The sequence below is a fragment of the Mobula birostris genome, chromosome 3 (genome assembly GCF_030028105.1).
Source record: "Mobula birostris isolate sMobBir1 chromosome 3, sMobBir1.hap1, whole genome shotgun sequence".
Classification (NCBI taxonomy): domain Eukaryota; kingdom Metazoa; phylum Chordata; class Chondrichthyes; order Myliobatiformes; family Myliobatidae; genus Mobula; species Mobula birostris.
This window is the reverse complement of record NC_092372.1, coordinates 194,763,152-194,784,613: the sequence shown is the minus strand read 5'-3', so window position 1 is coordinate 194,784,613 and position 21,462 is coordinate 194,763,152. Positions and strand designations below refer to the sequence as shown.

General features: G+C 43.8%; 1 protein-coding gene across 5 annotated transcripts in view; it reads left to right on the top strand.

Annotated features, from left to right (window-relative positions):
• The first annotated feature begins 12,601 nt into the window (after positions 1–12,601).
• Positions 12,602–21,462, top strand: part of arhgap12b (Rho GTPase activating protein 12b) — a 210,241-nt gene continuing 201,380 nt past the window's right edge. For 4 of the 5 annotated variants that reach the window (XM_072253968.1, XM_072253969.1, XM_072253967.1 and 1 more), the window contains exon 1: positions 12,602–12,806. The gene's annotated coding sequence lies outside the window, so the exon portion shown is untranslated. The remainder of the gene's footprint in view (positions 12,807–21,462) is intronic. The other variant, XM_072253964.1, reaches the window with a different exon arrangement.

Here is a 21,462-nt window from a genome sequence, read left to right as displayed (position 1 = left end):
GTTAATTGGGTTTGTCAGGGGTTGCTGAGGCAGCATGGCTCAAAGGGTCTACTCCATCCTGTATCACTAAACAAGTAAATAAATAATCCATTCTCCATAAAGTCTAGAAACCATTGTGCCCAGGAGATCTAGAAAACCCAGGAGATCAGCATTTTTTGAGATACACAAACCACCCCGTCTGTCAACAACAATCATTCTTTCATCAAAGTCACTTAGATCACACCACTTCCCCGTTCTGATATTTGGTCTGAACAACAACTAAACCACTTTACCATGTCGGCATGCTTTTATACATTGAGTTGCGGCCACATGATTGGCTGATTAGATATTTGCATTAATGAGCAGATGCACAGGTGTACCTAATAAATTGACCACTGAGTGCAAAACTTGCATCATGTTGAAATCAAGTTAGGTTTTCTTGACTAGTGAGTATTGTTAATGGGAGTGGTTTGAATCGCTGGGAACAGTGCTATTTAACAATTTCATTAATTGAGCATTTGTAAATTTACAGCTGCTATAAAACAAGCCCTAGTAATTAATTCAACAAAGAAAGGCTTTGTGACAATTTGGCAGTTTCATACTTACCTGCTGTTAATATGTACCTTTATTCTAAATTTATTTTTAAAATTAATTTAAATTAAAATCTGGCACAGTGTAATTTGATTTCTGCTTGCAGATCAGTAGTCCAGGTTTCTAGGTCACATATTCAGTGCATAATCAGCGTCTTTTCATTCTATTCCTAATATTGCTGTTCTATAAATACTTTTGGTTTGATAATTACTAAGTTATCAAGTGTTGATTGTAAAACTAAATATACAGAACTAACTTAAAATGAAGTGTGAAACCTGTCATTTGCAAATTTTATCTTGCAGGCAGTTTTTGACGTATTAATCCAGCACATTAAAATAAATGTAAGTGTCCTGATGAAGGGTCTTGGCCCGGACTTTTTTCCATAAATGCTGCCTGGCCTATGGAGTTCCTCCAGCTGTGTGTGTGTGTGTGTGTGTGTGTGTGTATGTGTTACCCAAATGTAATCTTATCTACATTCTGCATAAAAATATTACTGCATATTACTCTCTTCAATACATATTTACTAATGTGTCCAGCACCCTGCACTGTGTTCTCCAGCATAAGGCTACTCACAATACTTACAGGCTTTTTACAAACAAGACAGTTTCTTTGATTAGAACAGAGAAACTAAGTCCATTGTAGTGCAAAGTGATCATAGTGTTGCTCTACGGAGGTAGTGATTAAGGTTAGAATTAGAAATGGTGTATTATTGTCTTATGTATGAAAAGCTTATCTTGTACACTGTTCATTCAGGTCAGATCATTACACAGTGAGGTGCAACAAGGTAAAACAATAACAGAATGGAAAATAAAGCATAACAGTTACAGAGAAAGTGTAGTGCAGTTAAACAATAGGGTGCAAGATCATAATGAGGTCGATTGTGAGGTAAAGAGTCTACTTATTGTACTAGGGATCCCTTCAGTAGTCTTGTATAATTTGGGCAGAAGCTGTCCTTGAGTCTGGTGTATTTTTGCCTGATGGAAAAGCGAAGAAGAGAGAATCGCTTTGATTATGCTGGCTGCTTTCTGAGTCAGTGAGAAGTATAGACAAAGTGCATGGATGGGGAGGCTGGTTTCTGCGATGTGCTGAGCTGCGTCCACCAATCGGCAGTTCCTTGAGGTCACGTGTGAAGCAGTCACCATGCTAAGCCATAATATACCCAGATAGAATGCTTTCATGACACATCAATAAAATTGGTGAGGGTCAACAGTGATGTGCCAAGTTTCTTTAGTCTACAGGTTTTGGTGAGCATTCTTGACCATGGTACCTACATGATTGGACTAGGACAGGCTATTTGGAATGTTCACTTGTGGGGAAACTCTCACTTGCCCACAAACATTCCCTAGCAAAGTGATGGGTAACTGAGGGGCAAATTACAGGAGAGGGAAATAAGGGCATAAATGAAAGAGACAAATAAAAAGCAAAAGAAGAAAGCAGGCAAAAGAAGGATGAGAAGCAATTAGACCCACAACAGACCAGGCTTAAGAACTGCTTCTGCCCACTGTTATATAGACTCAACCTCACTAACTACATTGTAATGATCATGATTCTGCACTCTGTTACTGCTTTACCTTGTACTACCTTAATACACTGTGTAATGATTTGATCTGTATGAACAGTATGCAAGACAAGCTTTGCACTGTACTTTGGTACATGTAATAATAAACCAATTCTAATTCCAATTTGTTGCTCCAAGAAAAACAAACTGCTGGAGGAACTCAGCAGGTCAGGAAGCATCTGAGTCAAGTAGAGTTCAGTGTGAATTCATGTAAGGGAAATCAAGTCTGACAAACATTTCATATTTTTGAGTAAGTCTCACTCAACCAGAGTAGATACAAGATATTTGGGCTTTCAAGAGCTGCTTGACAAGGTGCCACATGAAATGTTAGTTTACAAGAACACGGTAAAGGAGATCAAACAAGAAGGAAACAGCAAGGAGAGAAAAGGGGGTTATTTTCAGATAAAAAATCGTAAATTAGAACTCTATTTCAACTTCCACAGAAAATGCCAGACCTGCTGTTTCCAGCATTTCCTGCTTTTTTTTTATGGTTACTTCCAAGTTGGCAATTTGTACCAATGGGGTCACATAAATCAATGCTGGGATAACATATATTAATGACTTAGAGGGGAAAAAACAAATGTACAGTATCCATATCATTATTATTGTGTATATTATTATTCTGTACTTAATTAGTTAATATCATTATATTTATTATTATTGCTAAGTGTGTTTTTAATTGTTGCTGCTGTAATGGAATAATTTTCCACTCGGGATCAATAAAGTTCTTATTATTATTATCTACAGATTATACAATATATGGTAAGGCAAGCTATAGTGAAGACTCAGTTTACAGATAGATATTGATAGGTTAAGCAAGTGGACAAAATACCCAGTAGCATAGTGACTAGCGTAACACTGTACAGTGTTAGTGATCAGAGTTTAGTTCCTACCACTGTCTATAAGGAGGTTGTATGTTCTCCTAGTGACCACATGAGTTTCCTCCGGGTGCTCCTGTTTTGTCCCACATTCCAAAGGGGTATGGATTAGTAAATTGTGGGCATGCATTTTGGCAGGGGAAGCATGGTGATACCTGAGGGCAGCCCTCAGCACATATTTGGACTATGAGAAGAAGCAATGCATTTCACTGTATGTTTCGATCTACATGTGACAAATGAAGATAATCTTTTTAAAGATGTAAAGTTGTTAATATTGCAAAGAGGGTTAATAAAACAGAACTATTATTTAACCAGAGAAGAACTGCAAAAACAGCAGCACAAAGGAATTTAGGGACAATGCCCGTCACAAGGAAAATGAGTATTTAGGTGCAGTAGGCAATCGTGAAAGCTAACAGGATAGTGGATTTTTATTTCAAAGGGATTGGAGTATGAAAGTAGAGCAGCTTGAATGTAACGGTACAAAGCACTAAAGAGATCATATGTAATTTATGACTGAAGTACATATATGTTATCATAAGCTACCTTGAGACTCCTTTTCAGGTAAGCAAAAATACAACAGAATTTTTGAAAAACTACAGACTGTATAAACAGATAGAGCCTGACAACCAACCAACTAACCAATCTGCAAAAGCAGATGAACTACAAATAAAAATAGTACTGAGAACATGAGTTGTAAAGAGTCTTTGAAAGTGAGTCCATAGGTCATAGAAACAGTTTAGATTAGTGGTGAATGAAGTTAAGAATGAATAAATATCCAGAGTACGGTTTTGGGCTCCTTTTTAAGAGAAGGTAATTGCAGAGAATTCAGAGAATATTCACTACGACCATTCTGGCTATAGGTGGATGGTCCATATTCTGATTATGGAAGGAGATGTGATCAGTGATGAAACTTATTTTAAGATTCTAATAGGGTTTAATGGGGTAAATGTTGGGAGGATAGTTCCCCTCATTGGGAGGGTCCATGACAAAGAGCATAGTTTCAGAATAATTTAGTGAATATTTAAGACAGTGACAAAGAGGAACTTCTTTCTTAAAGGATTGTTCTTGAGATAGAAAGCTACGGAGGCTGATTCCTTTAATTTATTCGAAGCTGAGATACATTTTGAATTGTTTAGGAAATTAAGGACTGCTGGAAAGGAGATTAAAGGAAATTTGGATCATAAGGGAAATTTTACTGAAGGGCAGGGCCGGTTCCAGGGGTCAGATGGCCCTCTCAGGTTCCTATTTCTTATGTTTTCATGGTAAGTCAGGAATGTAACTACATATGACCAAGCTGCCTGAATGATTAGCACCACATCAACTGTATTAAACTTTCACTCTTTCCTCCACAGATGTATACTGCTGGCAGTGTGTACCATCGGCAAAATACCAAACAGCAGAAGGACAGTATGTTCATGGGAACCTGTGGGGATTCCTCTCTAGTTTACACACCATTCTATATTGGAAGTATATTGTTGATATTGGGGTACATGTTCTGGAACTTTCTCCCTCACAGCACCATGGGAGTACCTTCACCAGAAGATCTGCAGAGGTTCATGAAGTGGCTCACTGCCTCCTTGTGAAGGGCAGATAGAGAAGGGCAATAAATACTGCTCATGCCACCAATATCTGGTCCTGAAAACTGAATGTCAGTTTTTGAAAAACAAAATCACATTTAAGTGATTGTGTGAACTCACTTTGTAAACTGTAAAGAAACTTATAGTAACTTACTAGCATTTTACAAACATAATAATGTAGGAACAGAAGTAGACTATTTAGTTGTCTAATGATATTTCATCATTCAATGAATGCATCTTTGCCTCATAAGCCTTTATGCTTTTGTTTCAGGAAAATCTCACTTTTAAGTTTGAGAATAGTGTTTCCATCAGCTGCTGTTTATGGAAAAAGGTTCCAAACTTCCCATTTACTTTGCGTGTAGATGTTTTTCCAGCGTCACTCTGATTTACAGGCTAAATCGAAGCAGCGAAGTCTAGTATATACAAGTGACAAGTGACAAAACCTGTTGTTCGGACGGAGATTTAAGTGCTGGGCCAGATTGAAAAGGTCAAGGTGTCAGGGCCTGAGGTGAGGTATGGGCTGGTTAAGATCGCTGCTCCATGATGTTTACTTGGCTTTGTGCAGAACTATGTGTCTTGGATTCCCTTTGCGGACTTCAGTTTAGAAACTCTATTTGCATGCGGTTAATGTTTGCATGATTTGTCCTTTGTCATTGCACACAGGGTGTTCGACGGTCTTTTTTATGGGTTATTTTATTCTTTTATTTTTTATGAGTTCTTTTTTATGGGCATGATGTGGTTTTTATCTTCTGCACATTGGGTGTTAGTTATGCTTTTTTGGTTGTCTTTGTTTTTGGGTGACCCGGCTGGTGGCGTAGTGGCATCAGCACAGGACTGCGGGGCGGAAGGTCCCGAGTTCGAAGCTAGCCGGCTCCCCTGCACGTCTTTCATCTGTGCTGGGTTAAGAGCTGGTGATCTCTTTGAAAAACTCACCCGGCTGAAGGCAATGGCCAACCACTGCTGTAACTTGCCTTGTACGCGATTCCCAACTATGTCAGAGTGGCGTGGGAAGTCGTCGTCGGCTAACTGGAAAAATTCCAGATGCGATGTTCCTTTCCTTTGTTTTGTGGCTGCGTTTTAGGAGATGAATCTCAGGGCTGTATAATCTATATGTACTTTGATAATAAATGTACTTTGAACTTTGATCTTAAAGAGATAGGTTTAATTTTAAGGCCTCATTTATTTCTTGTCCTATATCTTCAATTAAGTACCATTAGTTTCTTTCAATCTATCTTGTGTTCCACTTAATTTGCCAAAAATGTGCATAAAATTAATCTTCTAAATTATAGAATCTTTGTCTTTATGAGCTGCTTCAAACCGCAACTTCAGATCCAAATAATTTTTAGACATCATGATGATGATTTCCTCCACCACCTTTCTAGGCACTTTTCAGCTGCCTGTCTAAGAGCCTCTTAAATGCCACTATCATGAATTACAATAGGGTCTTTTAAGAGGCTCCTGGATAGATATATGGAGCTTAGAAAAATAGAGGGCTACGGGTAACCTGAGGTAATTTCTAAAGTAAGTACATGTTTGGCACAGCCTTGTGGGCCGAAGGGCCTGCATTGTGCCGTGGGTTTTCTATGTTTCTATGTCTACTTCCACAGTCTCTGGACAAAGAAAAACCTGCCCTGCGCATCTCCTTTAAATTTGCCCCTTCTCTCCACAAGTGTTGGCGCGTGGCCAAGTGGTTAAGGCATTGGTCTAGTGACCTGAAGGTTGCTAGTTCGAGCCTCCGCTGAGGCAGCATGTTGTGTCCTTGAGCAAGGCACTTAACCACACATTGCTCTGTGATGACACTGGTGCCAAGCTGTATTGGCCCTAGTGCCCTTCCCTTGGACAACTTCGGTGGTGTGGAGAGGGGAGACTTGCAGCATGGGCAACTGCCATCTTCCATACAATCTTTCCCAGGCCTGCACCCTGGAAACCTTCCAAGGTGCAAATCCATGGTCTCATGAGACTAATGGATGCCTATCTCTCCACAAATAATGTCCTCTAATACCTGATATTTCAACTCTGGGAAAAAGTTTGATTCCCTACCTCATCAATGCCAGTCATAATTTTATACACAGATACTTTAATCAAAATAGCCTTATAACCCTGAAGGAGGCCTTTCAGCCCAATGTAATTGTGCTGAATGAAAAATGGCCACCCAGCGCTTTCTCTCCTTGCAGCACAACCCTGCAGGTCACAGCCCTTCAGCTATATATTCCAAGTACTGTAGTTTTAAAATAGAATGAAGGTTTCTGCTTCCACTGCCCTTTGAGGCACCATACTCCAGACCTCCATCAAACATTGTGCGTTAAGGGTTTCCTCATACTCTCAGCAGTCCTTCTAAAATTAAATCCATGTACTCTGGTTGGAAATTCATTAATAATGTCTTTCCTAGTAAATTGTTCTGACAGAATTTCACTTCCTTGTTGTTCAAAGTCTTACTTGCTTTCAAACAAAAATAGATTTGTTATTGTTTGTATTAAATTTTTGAAACAGAGAAAAACCTAAATTAAATTAGTTGCAGTCAACAAGCAATCAGGTTAATTAATACTGCCAGTCTTGGAATCAACTTTTCAATTAGCAGGAAAAAAACAAACTGCATAAATATATATACAGTAATAAAGAAATATTTGCTTCAGCATAACTTCATTGTTCGTTATTAAGTACTGTAGTGAGTTACTTAAGTGTGTAGCACTTGAGCAGTACCATACTCTCTGTTCCTAAACTTGGTGTAGACTGTATACAACCACACACCTTTGTTGTAAATATTTCTTTGTAATATGGCTCCGCAGCATTTGAAGAATGCCAGACACACCCTTTCTTCTGCAAAACTGTACTTTGAACGAAAATAATTTTTAAGCAGAAGATAATTAGGTTCGGTTCTTGTTAAAGAAGCGTGAAGAAGTTAAGAAACTTTAAGGTTTTGCCAAGTTCACTTCTGTTGGTTTACTTTATAGCATCTTTAAATAGACTTGGATAATATTGCTCAATGACTTTTCAATTAAAATGCCTGATTCATGAATACATATTCTATGGCTTACTTGTTTAATCTCATAGAATTTGACGAATCTCATAGAATTTTTTGAGGATATAACTAGTAGAGTGGATAGGGGAGAACCCGTGGATGTGGTATATCCCAGATTGATTCCTGGGATGGCAGGAATTTCATATGATGAAAGACTGGATCGGCTAGGCTTATACTCGTTGGAATTTAGAAGATTGAGGGAGTATCTTATTGAAACGTATAAAATTCTAAAGGGATTGGACAGGCTAGATGTAGGAAGATTGTTCCCGATGTTGGGGAAGTCCAGAACGAGGGGTCACAGTTTGAGGATAAAGGGGAAGCCTTTTAGGACTGAGATTAGGAAAAACTCCTTCACACAGAAAGTGATGAATCTGTGGAATTCTCTGCCACAGGAAACAGTTGAGGCCAGTTCATTGGCTATAATTAAGAGGGAGTTAGATATGGCCCTTGTGGCTAAAGGGATCAGGGGGTATGGAGGGAAGGCAGGTACAGGGTTCTGAGTTGGATGATCAGCCATAATCATACTGAATGGCGGTGCAGGCTCGAAGGGCTGAATGGCTTACTCCTGCACCTATTTTCTATGTTTCTATGTTAATAAATGTGAAGAAAAAGTAAAGTTTTCAAAAGAATTACAATATTCCTACAATTATATCTTGCTTGCTCCATTGAAGCTGCATAATCCTGGCCTAAACACTAGAGATGCTAGAAATCCAGAGTAACACACACAAAATGTTGGAGAAACTCAGCAGGTTTGGCAGCACCTATGGAGAGAAATAAACAGCAAATGTTTTGGGCTGAGACCTTTCATCTTAAAGGCTCTTGGCCCAAGCCATCAAATGTTTGTTCCTCTCCATGGATGTTGTCTGACCTGCTAAGTTCCTCCAGCATTTTGTGTGTGTTGATCCTATACTACATATTCTAATCTCAGTTTGGTTTATTATATTGAGATGCCATTGGGTACATTTAAAGCAGGGTTTGATGGATTCTTGATTAGTAAGATTTAGACAGGTGGGGCTCATCAGCTTTGGACGGCAGCCCGCCTAGGAGAAGGAAAACTCCAATTTTAAACCTCCGCTGCCTTGCTTCAGGAATAAACCTCAAGGAAGCAATCTGGAGCTGGGACCCTAAGGCAGTTTGATGTTGTTTACAACTTCACTTTGGCAACCTCTGTGATGACACTGGTGCCAAGCTGTATTGGTGCTTGCCCTTCCCTTGGAACGCATCAGTGACGTGGAGAGGGGGAACAGCCAGCCCTTCAAATCTTCCCTCTCAGGCTTGCGCCCTGGGAAGGACACAGTCCACCAGAGGCACAAACCCATGATCCCCTGGGATGGATGGCTGCCTACTATTGACCAGTAAGGGTGTCAAAGGTTACAGAGAGAAAGCAGGAGAATGGACTTGAGAGGGATAATACATCAGTCATAAAGAAATGGCAGAGCAGACTTGATGGGCCGAATGGCTTAACTCTGCTCCTATGTCTTATGGTCACAATAATAATTAGTTGACTTAATCTCCCGTACTTTTTATTTAGAATAATATAGCTGCCAAAGGTGACTGGAGGTCTGGTGCTGTTGCACGGAGTTAATGTTCATGGATAAAGGTGGTCTGTGCACAACAGACACACACCCACATGGGCAGAGTAGTACTTGCCATTGTCCACCCCGTCACATTTCATTTAGTCACCACTCCCTGAGTTTGGGTCTATCCTAACCAAAACATGGATATACAGGGAATTGGATAAAAAGGGAGATCCACTCTCTGCAAAAGTCCATATCTGAGACTTTCAAGATGGATGGTCCTGTTCTATATAAGAAAGACATGTTTGACCTCCATAAAGCTATCAGGGATGGCAAGAGAGAAATCCAAAGCAAGCTAGAGTCTCAGTTTAATCATGTGGCTTCCATGCAACTGGCAGGGACAGTATACCATCATGGGCTATAATGCAAAATTGGGGGCGATCTCCGGTAATGATGCATCTCTTCTGGATAGGCTCAGTGCTTTTATACCCATATTATGTAGGCAAACAAAGCTCCACCAAGGCACAACACTCCATCTCCAACTGGTTCTGTTGCTTACATCTAAGTGGCAGAAGGATCTGCTTTCATGAAGGTAAATTTTTGGAAAGTGAATGGACCAGACGGAGTCCCTGGCTACTATCTTTGCTGACATCTGCAGCCTCTCACTTCAACAGTCTCTGGTCCCCATCTGCTTCAAGAAAATCTCCATCATTCCAGCCCTCTAGAAAAGTAACATCCTGCCTCAATGGTGACTGACCAGTAGTTCTTGAATCAACTATAATGAAATGCTTTAAAGACTTGTCATGACCCACATCAGTACTTGCCTCTCAGACAATCTAGACCAGGGGATCCCAGCCTTTTTTTACGCATAGACCTCCACCATTAACCGAGGGGTCCGTGGACCCCGGGTTGGCAATCCATGATCAAGAACCTATGCAATTTGCATGCAGGAGAAATAAGCCTTTGGAGGATACATTATCACTTGCACAATGTTCAGTTCTGGAGCACCTCAACAATAAAGACGTACATGTCAAGATGTTATTTATTCATTGATGACAACTCAACATTCAACATCATAATACCAAATTAGCTCACCTCTAAATTATGGGAGCTTGGCTTGAGGCCCCCATTTGCAGATGGTATCTAGACTTCTGAACTGAAAGACCTCAGTTTATTTGGACTAATCATAAAATTTCATCTACTGGTGCTCCCCTATGTTGTGTGTTAACTCCCCTGCTCAATTCCCTGTATATCCATGTTGTGTGGCCAAATACACTAATAACTCTATCTTTTAAGTTCACCAATGATATGACAACAAAATGATGAGACAAAAGAGAGATTGTAAACCTTGTGTCAGGACGCCAGAACAACAACCTGGTTTTTATGTCAGCAAGATGAAAAAGTTGGTTGTTGACTCAAGAATCCTGGGGTAAAGAGTGAGGTAAACATAATCCTGTCTTTGTCAACAGAACTGCTGCAGAGATGGTAATAGTTGAGAACCTCAAATTCTTTGATATCCATATCACTAGCAACTTCACCTAGTCCTTCCACACCAATGCAGTGATCAAGAAAGTACATAAGCATATGTACTTTCTTAGGTGTCCAAGAAGATTCAACATGTCCGTGAGAATTCTCTTGAAGTTCTACATGTGCTTTAAGAAAGAACCCTGATGGACTGCATCTCAACCTGATATGGCAACTGGTCTGCTCTGGACTGATTGAACCTGCAAGAGTGTGGTAAGTGCAGCTTGTCACTTCTTTCTGTCCAGTCCATCTTTACGTATGGAACTTTAAGACCAATGATATCAAAGATATCTGTCCTTTTCTTTCTGGGAGAAGATACAAAAGATTGAAAGCCTGAATGTCCAGACTTGGAAGAGATTTTCACCAGCAGCAATCAGACTATGAACAAACCAACTGTTTCAAATCCCCTTACCAATGGTGTTGCCACATTCTCAGACTCCTATTTCTATGTTCTTTAGTTATTCTGTTATTGGCACATGAGCGTTTCTTTTCCTCCTACTTCATACTCTACCCCCCCCCCCCATGAACTGCTTGGCTGTGTGGCACATGTATTTAATATTACCATGTTCTATTTATTAATACATTAACCTGTTTACTCTGTGGGCTTCATCCAAGCAAGGAATTTCATTGGATCTTGGTGTGTATCACTATAAACGAATCCGAATTTATTGAATTCCGTCACTGGACCTCAGTTTAGGTTGAAAGCCTACCTATTTCCTAATTCCATTTCCCTGTCTCACAACTGCCTTCTTTCCTCAGTGCCCAGCAACCCGTCCCCTGCCTTCTGATAGTTTTGGAGGGCAAGTCTTCAAAGATTCAGCTGAGATACTGTCTGGTTCCATAGCCTTTGTTATTTCCAATGCTCTCAGCAATCTTTTGATATTACATGGAAACAAACATACTGCCTATGTAATAGTGCAGATCTCAAGAGGAAATTGAGATAAATAAACCCCTCAGCACTTGAATTCTTGGAATTTATTTCCAATTCCATGTCATGTTGTGTATAATTATTTTGTGTTTGGTCTCTTATTAAAATGTTGCTTATAAATCAAGATGTTATAATGAAAATATTAAATTTTAAATGTACTAACCTAATAAAATTAAAATGATTTTACTGGGAAGACAAGCAGAAAAGACACTGAATGAAACTGTCTAAACACAGGCACTGATTTTGGAAACTGGCTGTTTACCCCAGTGTAAGGAAACACAAGGAAAATTAAATAAATAGGCACTAGAGTAGAAATAATACTCCTGAATTGCTTGCACCAGGAATCTCTGTCACTTCTCATAAACTAAATCAAAAGAACGAGTACTTTTTTAAAAAAAGAACTACACTATATGTTTATCCCAAGCTGAAATTATGTGGAGTCAGCTATGATTGACTCAGTACACCAAGTTTTCACAAATTCAAGTGACTGTGCTGGAATACTCAAAAAAAACCACAAAAGGGGATGAAGTGCCAAACAAGGATTCTTTCAATTCTTGTGAAGATAAGTTTGGCACCGTTATTAATGCAAATCGTTTCGCCTCTTTACTGCAGATGCTGGAAATCTAAAATAAAGTCAGAAAATGCCGGAAATACTCAATAGGTCAAGCTGTACCTGTGGGAAGAGAAACAAGTTAACGTGTTAGAAGCTCGTTCATCAATCAGGTACTGCCCGACGTGAAACTCCGCGTCTCTCCATACGCTCCCAGGGTCCTTCCTGCCGCTCGGGGTCGCTACTAGGCAACCACCGCGCCCTCCTCCAGACAAGCGCGCACACGCGCATCCCAACAGGAAAAAGGGTTGGGAGGAGGTGGAAAGGCGAGCGCATGCGCGCTCACCTGAACCCAGCTGGGGGAGGGGAGAGTGAGAGCGCGAGCGAGAGTGAGTGCTCGAGGTCCCAGACTCCATGGAGAGGGGAAAGGGAAGAAGCTGCACGCGACCCGGCGTCACCGCGAGCGCGCTCGTGTAGGGTGCACGCGCACCGAACGTCACCAAGTGGAAACGAGGCAAGAGCTTGTTTGTTCGACGCCAGGAGGCGGCTGTGGAGCGATTAAAGATTGTAATATAAAATAAAATCTTCAGGGTAGTCGTCAATTCCGAGATATTAAATTAGTCAGTGGGGAAATAAAACAGCGTCGTTCTCCTCTGGCCGCTATCCCGGGCACCCTTCGGAGCAGGTGCGTGATGGTTATTTCTTATTTCTCAAACTTTGATGAGCAGAGCGAATTTTAATGCTAAGTTTGCCCCGTATTTCTTTGCTCTAATTGTTTAATTTATCTAAGATGCCAATGGTCGCTGCCTCCCCTTGCGGTCTGACTGTGGGTGAAGAGGCCGGCTTTAGGGGCCGAGACCGGGGCCTCGGTTAAAACGAAGGAGGAAACGGCAACCACAAGGAAACCTGAGATTTATTTCGTGGCCGCCCTCCGAATAAGTAAATACTAGACATCAACAAACCCACCGAGTCAGACTAGTGTGCATTATTCGCCGCCTCAACCCACGCCCTATGAGATTTGGATTACTTTATTTAAAATTTTGTTATCGTATATTTCAATTTAAATATAGGGTAGATGAACTCTTGCATTTTTTTTACACATTTCTGAGTTGTCTGGCCATTACCCTCTCAACCTCATTTATTCATCTGCAAGGTGGTGGGGTCCTTTTGTTTATTGCTCTGGTTGTGTTAAATCTGGGTCCACTGTTTTCTTGAAGAATGTCACTTAATGAACATGCTTTCACTCGGATGCCAATATATTGGTTTTGAAAACGTGTCAAACAACTACACCTGGAAATGTTTCACTGATCAGGAATGAGCTGATCGGCATGTTGCTACATGACTCATCCACAACTATATTTTTTTCACTGTGAAGGCTTGTTTTAAGCATACTTTTGAGCGTTTTTGATAGTGTCCTTTGCAAATCAGTACCTGCTTTTAGATGCTCTGAATTAAAAGAATGAGCTGTACTGATGCCACACACCAGGTAAAAAGCCTAATTAATCTTGCCCTCACCAGCCTGTCTTAATTACAATGACAGCAAGTATATTTGGAGTTATCACTATTCTGGTCTTCTGGAGGTTGTCCCTCCCATTTTCTTATCGAGAATTTCCTGTAGGTGGATGAGTGCACTGGATACAATAGGGCTGTAGAGCTCAACAACATGCAGCTTTCCAAAACATATATTCCACAACCAAAACTGACATTAGTTCAGCAGTTTCAATACAATCAGAGTATTTGCATGTACCTACAAACAAGAGAAAATCTGCAGATGCTGGAAATCCAAGCCACACACAAAATGCTGGAGGAACTCAGCAGGCCAGGTAGCATTTATGGAAGAGAGGACAGCTGACGTTTTGGGCAGGACTGGAGGAAAAAAAAAACAGATTTAAAGTTGTGGGGGTGAAGGGAGGGAGAAACACAAGGTGATAGGTGAAACTGGAAGCAGGAGGGGTGAAGTAAAGAGCTGGGAAGTTGATGAAAGAGAGACAGGACTGGAGAAGGGTGAATCTAATAGAGGACAGAAGGCCATGGAAGAAAAGGGTGGGAGGAGCACCAGAGGGAGGCAATGGGCAGGCAAGGAGATGGGTGAGAGAGGGAAAGGGGGTTGGGGAATGCTGAAGTTCGAGAAATCGATGTTCATGCCATCAAGTTGGAGGCTACCCTGATGGAATACAAGGTGGTGTTCCTCCAACCTGAGAGTGGCTTCATCGCGACAGTAGAGGAAGCCATGGATTGACATGGAAATGGGAAGTGGAATGAAAATGGGTAGCCACTGGGAGATCTTGCTGCTTCTGGCAGACAGAGCGTAGGTGCTCAGTGAATCGGAATCCCAATCTACATTGGGTCTCACCGATATACAGGAGGCTACGCTGGGAGCACTGGACACAGTACATGATGTCAACAAACTCAGGGGTAAAGTGTCGCCTCACCTGGAGGGACTATTTGGGGCCCTGAATAGTAGTTCAGGTGGATTCCAGAGATGAGGGGGTTAGCCTTTGAGGAGAGATTGAGTCGCCTGGGACTGTACTTGCTGAAATTCAGAAAGATAGAGGAGATCTTATAGAAACATATAAAATTACAAAAGGGATAGGTAAGATAGAGGCAGGAAAGTTGTTTCCATTGGTAGGTGAGACTAGAACTAGGGGACATAGTCTCAGGATTTAGGACAGATGAGGAGGAACTGCTTTTCCCAAAGAGTGGTGAATCTGTGGAACTCTGCTCAATGAAGCAGTGGAGGTACCTCAGTAAATATATTTAAGACAAGGTTGAATAGATCTTTGCATAGTAGGGGAATTAAAGGTTATGGGGAAAAAGCAGGTAGGTAGAGATGACATCATGGTCAGTTCAGCCGTGATCTTAATGGCAGAGCAGGCTTGACAGGTCAGATAGCCTACTCCTGCACCTATTTCTTATGTAGCGAGGGAGAGGTGTAGGGGTAGGTGTAGCTTTTGTTCTGCTTGCAAGTGTAACTCTCGGTTCGACTGGCTTAATCTAGGGGAAGACAACCCTCGGCCCGGCCAAACTTAAGAAATCTTGTTTGGGTGGATGCTGTGCGATGTGTCCCTTGTTAGAAATCAGTAAGTACCATGTAATAACAAACAGTACGCAATATGCAATTAAACGATTGAGCGTTATAATTCTTAATTGGACTATATGGTTAGTAAAGAAACAGAAAAAGAACAGGGCTCATCCTCATGAAACAGTCTAATCAACAACATTGGAGCTCATGGTTTTGTTCATTTGTTCCCCGTTGACCTACTCAGAGCGTAGCTTACCCCCGTTTCAGGTCCCCTCCGTCTGGCGGTCTACCAGCTCTCTCCTTTCTCGTCTTCTCTCCTCATCTCTCCCTGGCAAAAGACCATGAAATCCCTGCTCCCAGACCTATAAGAAAGAACAACATCCTGCTCATTGGCTAGCATACATTCCTAAGCCCACTGTTATTTCTAATCATAACCCAAACATTGCTGCTATAGGGAAACCATTACATTAGCAGTGAAACCTTACAGCGAGTTACACTCTTTACTTCCCCCCCCCCACCCCCAACCAAATTTAGTTATGTCCTCATGGTGTTGAGATAATTTGCTGACCCCTCCTGCAAAACACAAAGTCCAATCCAGGTTTAAAAGGCAGTGACAGCTCCCCAAAACGGTAGGGGCCACACTCTGTTCCCCTGGTGCTACGTAGGCCAGCCTATCCAGTGGTCTCATAACTCTCTGAGACTTCCGCACGCTGTCACCTAACTTCAGGTTCAGCACTACCGGGGATACTTCCAGTCTACCTGCCGAGGCCTCCCCCGACCTATCACTCGTGCCCACCTGCAACTCAACCCCTCTGTCCCGTGGCCAGGACCCAGGCTGTCCACAGATAGCACCCCCCCCCCCACTTCACCTGACTCAGCGGGAGAAGTGCTTGAAGTCTCTTCCTCAATCAATGGGGAGTTAACAAAAGGCAGCATATACCACACATCCAGGTCCTCATTCTCTGAATCAGTATCCCCCTCAGGGATGGGAGCCGGCCTAACCTCTCCTGCTGCAGGCCCTGCAGTTGCCCTGTGTTTCCGCAGAGTCCTTTTACTAGGTGTAGGCTCCAAGTCAGCCTCTGGGTGTACCTGCACCTCTTGTCTCAGGGGCAGCAGGTGGTTCGGATGGAGAATCTTAACAGGCCCATTCCCATCTTTGGTTTCACCCAGAAAACTGGTATGACTCTCCACCATATAGGGCTTAGCCACCCAGCAGTCCAGCAAATTATGTTTCCCAGGTAGCCCCAAATTCACTATGAGGACCTGGTCTCCTGGCAGGAGTTGGGAGAACCCCCCCTTTTGATTGTACCTCTTATTTCCTTGATTCTGCGTGGCAGTCGTGACCCCAGCTAATTCATAAGCTCTTTTCAGCTCTCTTCTCATGTCAGACACATACTTCAGATAAGTCTTTGGTGGTCAATCCCAAAACAAAGGTCAATGGGCAACCTCGCCTCGCGCCCAAACATTAGATAGTATAGAAAGTATCCAGTAGCTTCATTTCAGTGGACCAGATGTTCAGTATGTTGACTCCACCTGCTCTTGGTGATCTCCAAAGTCCTAAGCATGCCTAGCAAGGTCCGATTAAACCTCTTGGGCTGGGGATCACCCTGCGGATGATAGGGCGTGGTCCTCAACTTCTCGACTCCAAGCATGTCCAGTAATTCATGAATGAGTCTGCTCTCGCAATCCCGTCCCTGATCACTGTATATCCGCCTGGGGAGGCCATAGTAAATGAAATACTTCTCCCATAACACTTCGGCCACTGGATGCCCTCTGGTCCTTGGTAGGACAAGCCTGTGCAGGGCCAGTAAAACAGGTCTCTGAGCAATCCATGGGTCTTTTCAACCCCCAAATGTCCAAAATCATCATGAAGTGACCTCAACGCAATTTTCTGATACTTCTCCAGCAGAACCAGCTGGCAACGCTGAGGTCGGTCCGGTGGTGGGGGGGGGTGGGGGCTGACATGACCCGGTATAGGATCTGGTTCCGCAATTTCAACTGAAGCTATTCTAGTAATGGAGGCACCACTACGTGTTTCATCTCTGCCAGAGCCATGTCTCCCTTTTCGACCGCTGACCAAATGATACCGATGCCCGGGTCGTCTCACTGAGCAGCTGCCACTTCCCCAGAACCCAATTCTGGCAGCTGATTTGGCTTCCAACCAGTCAGGTTACAATAAACTTGGGGAATGGCGTCATCAGAAGCTCCCAGTTGATCCACCGCTTAATCCTGTCCTTCCTTTCCCCCTCTCTTCACGGTGATGGCAAACTGACACCTGGCCTTCCCTGGGGCAGGAATGCTCTCCCACTCCTCGTCCTTGACCAGTCCTTCATGCGCCCGTTGGGACAAAGCATCAGCATCAATGTTCCTGCTTCCCGTCCGGTACTTTGGGCTGAAATCATGGGCAATGCCGCCAAACACCGATGGCCTATGGCATCCAGTTTCACTGAGGTCAGGGTATAAGTTAGGGGGTTGTTGTCTATCCTCACCTCAAGCCTGTAGAGGTAGTTACTCAGCTTATCCGCCACCGCCCATTTCAACGCCAGAAATTCCAACTTGTGCGTGGGATAGTTTTCCTCGGGTGACAGACTCCGGTTGACAAACACAACATGTCTCAACCTGGGGTCCTGATCCTGATATAGGATGCCCCCTAAGCCCTCGCGGCTGGCATCCATGTGCAGTACATATGGCAATTGAGGGTCCGCAAAAGCTAGCACCGGTGCCTGGGTCAGCAGCTCCTTTAGTGACTGAAAGTCCTCCTCACATTTTACATCCCATCTCAGTCCAAAGGGCTCCTACAGGCTAAGATACCCTCCACCCTCCTGTCCTTTTTGCCCCCTCCCTTTCTTCCCCAAGGGAGGGTAACCGCACAGAAGCTGATTCAACGGGTGACTCACTTTCATGTAGCCTTTCACAAACCTCCGATAGTAACCACAGAACCCGAGAAATGAGCGCAGAACGCTCACAGTCTGGGTTCTTGGCCAAGTGGTCACTGCCTCTATCTTAGCCGGATCCAACCGTGAGACTATGTGCCCAACATAGATAACAGACGTTTGGCAGGCAGCCCAGCACCTTCAGCAGGCTCGCTTCATATTCTTCCATGGTGGATGCAAACACTGAGGTCATCCAGATACACCAATACCTCAAGCAAGTTTATATCCCCCACTGTCTTCTTCATGACCCTCTGGAAGGTTGCAAGGCCTCCCGATATGCCCTGGGGCATCCTTTCGAATGGGAAAAGTCACAGGGGACATATAAATGTGGTCTTCTCTTTGTCAGCCTCACTCATGTGGATCTGGTAATATCCACTCCTCAAGTCCAGCACACAAAACCACTTCGCACCACTCAGGCAGGCCAGTGCATCTTCAGTCCTCGGGACTGTACACTGGTCAGGGACGGTGTGCCTGTTCAGAATCCTATAGCCCACACACATCCGTACCTTGCCATTCTTCTTTTGGACCACTACTATTGGGGTTGCAAAGGGGCTTTGAGGACTCAGTGATGATCCCAGCTTCCTTCAGCTTACACACATGCTGCTGAATGTCCTCCACCTCTGCAGGGGTCAGCCTCCGCAACCGCTCTCAACAGGTTGTCCTTGGTCACCCGGACAGGTGATGAGGGCTCTTGGAACAACCCACATCAAACACATCAGTGGAAAAGAAGCCTTCCAGCTTCAACATATTCGCTACCTACCTCATCCAACCCGTAGGAACTGGGGCGTCCCCGAAGTTGAATGACTCAGCGGTCAACTTTCTCTCTTTTTCCAGTAGTTTCTCCCTGGCTTGTCTCACAGGGACACTAGACATTACTGTCACTGGGAACAGATGTGCTGGGGCATCCACCACTTGAAGGTGACCTCCCTCTTCATAGTGTTCCTGACAATCACTGCCATCCTGCTTGCCTGTACAACCAAGGGCTTCTGCAATTCGGGCCTCACCAGTACCCCAGCAGAAAATTCCGACTCCCCCTCGTGGTCTTCCGGAACGTCTACTAAGAGGGCCTCGTCCCCAGGCACTCCAGGAAATTTGGGTGTCCCCATCACTCTAGCTACTTTCTCTGGCTGTACCACCATTGGCTTCGACGGGGTGAACCACAGAGTCGCTCAAATAAATTCGGTATCCAGACCAATGCAGCCATGCACATCTCCTTCTCCTTGCAGGCCCCCATGAGTCTCCTCACAAGAGGGGTGTTGGTCCCCACCAGAATTGAAATGCCACCGGAAACAGGGTCCACACACAAACCAGCACTAATGTATCAAGGACCTCAGACACTCCCACATCGGCCTCCGAGAGCTCCAACTTCACTGACAAATAACCATCGTCCAGATAATCACTAGCATTAAGCCCCCAGATCTCCAGTGCCCTGAATGGGGTCAAGGGTAAATGCTTCAGATACTGATTGTAAAATGAACAGTACAACAACGTGACCTGTGACCTGGTGTCAAGTAAGGCTTTAGCATAAATCCTTCTATCCGTAGCGACACACTGGAGCATGGCCCTACTAAGCCTTCGGGAATAGGGCCTTTTTAGATTATGAGAACGCTCAGTCCTCTTTTATTGTCATTTAGAAATGCATACATGCAATAAGAAATGATACAATGTTTCTCCGGAGTGATATCACAGAAAACAGGACAAACCAAAGACTAACACTGACAGAACCACATAATTATAACATATAGTTGCAGCAGTGCAAAGCAATACCATAATTTGATGAAGAACAAACCATGGGCACGGTAAAAAAAAAATCTCAAAGCCCCCGAGTCGATTGACTCCCGAGTCCTCGATAGCAGGCGGCAAAAGGGAGAAACTCCCTACCATAAACCTCCAGGCACCGTCAACTTGCCGATGCCTTGGAAGCAGCCGACCACAGCCAACACTGAGTCCGTCCATCCGAAAACTTCGAGCCTCCGACCAGCCCCTCTGATACAGCCTCCCGAGCGCCATCCTCTGCGGAGCGCCTTCGACCGGCCACTGAAACAAGCAAAGCTGAGGATTCGGGGCCTTCTGCTCCGGAGATTCCCGTTACCACACAGTAGCAGCGGCAACGAAACGGGCATTTCAGAAGTTTTCCAGATGTTCCTCTGTACTCTCACATTTGTCTCCATCAAATCAGAATTGTGCATGGTCCCTTACTTGACAGATTACAGATATTCATCACCGGAGAGGCCGCGCGTGCTGCAGTCGTGCCGCCATCTTCTCCTCACTTTAGGAATAGGGCCTTTTGCTTTCGGGGGTGGGGTGGGAGAGGGGAGGTCCTTGGCATATTGCTGGGAATGTGTTCCCCCAGAGACACCAGGCTGTTCCCTCACTGGGTCTCCTGTAAGTTTTCCCAACAACTCTCTCTGCTTAGGTACCTGAGGGCTCACTCTCCTCCTCGCGTGACACCTGCTGCCAGTGGCCCTCTGCATTATTTGTGCCCTTAGGGGATTTGACCCCCCCCCCATCAGCTCCATCATATGGGAGAGGGTCACACCAGCTGATAACAGCTGAAGCATCTCCGTTCTCAACTCTACCACAGTCTTCTCTACGGCTCCCCCGGATAGGCTATCCATGGTCACATCGCCACAGGGGATCACTACCGAGGACTGCACCTACTGACAGAGGCCTCCCATGCCTCCAATGCATTCTCCTCTTCTTGTACCTCTCTGATCAGCTCAACAAAAGATGGGGGGGGCACGTTTTACGAGACTGTCAGAGACCCCAAGGAATCAGGTCCTGGGACTGGGCGCCCTTGACTATCTGATCCACTCTTAACTGATTCATTCGTAAGGCCAGTGATGTTGTGGGGATGGAACTGGACTCTCTCACGGTGGTGTCTGAAAAGAGGATGGTGTCTAAGTTGCATGCCATCTTGGTCAATGTCTCCCATCCACTACATAATGTACTGGTTGGGCACAGGAGTACATTCAGCCAGAGACTCATTCCACCGAGATGCAGCACAGAGCGTCACAGGAAGTCATTCCTGCCTGTGGCCATCAAACTTTACAACTCCTCCCTTGGAGGGTCAGACACCCTGAGCCAATAGGCTGGTCCTGGACTTATTTCATAATTTACTGGCATAATTTACATGTCACTATTTAACTATTTATGGTTCTATTACTATTTATTATTTATGGTGCAACTGTAATGAAAACTAATTTCCCCCGGGATCAATGAAGTATGACTATGATCCACCTCAGCTGCCTGAATGACCCCTTTGCACTGCAAGCAATTTAGCTGCCTCTAGCCGAAAAATATAAGCATTTATTAAAGCTTCTTCCCTCTTCTCCTGACTCAGGTTCTGAAACCCCACCATGAGCTCCATTGGCCTCCCTGTCGGG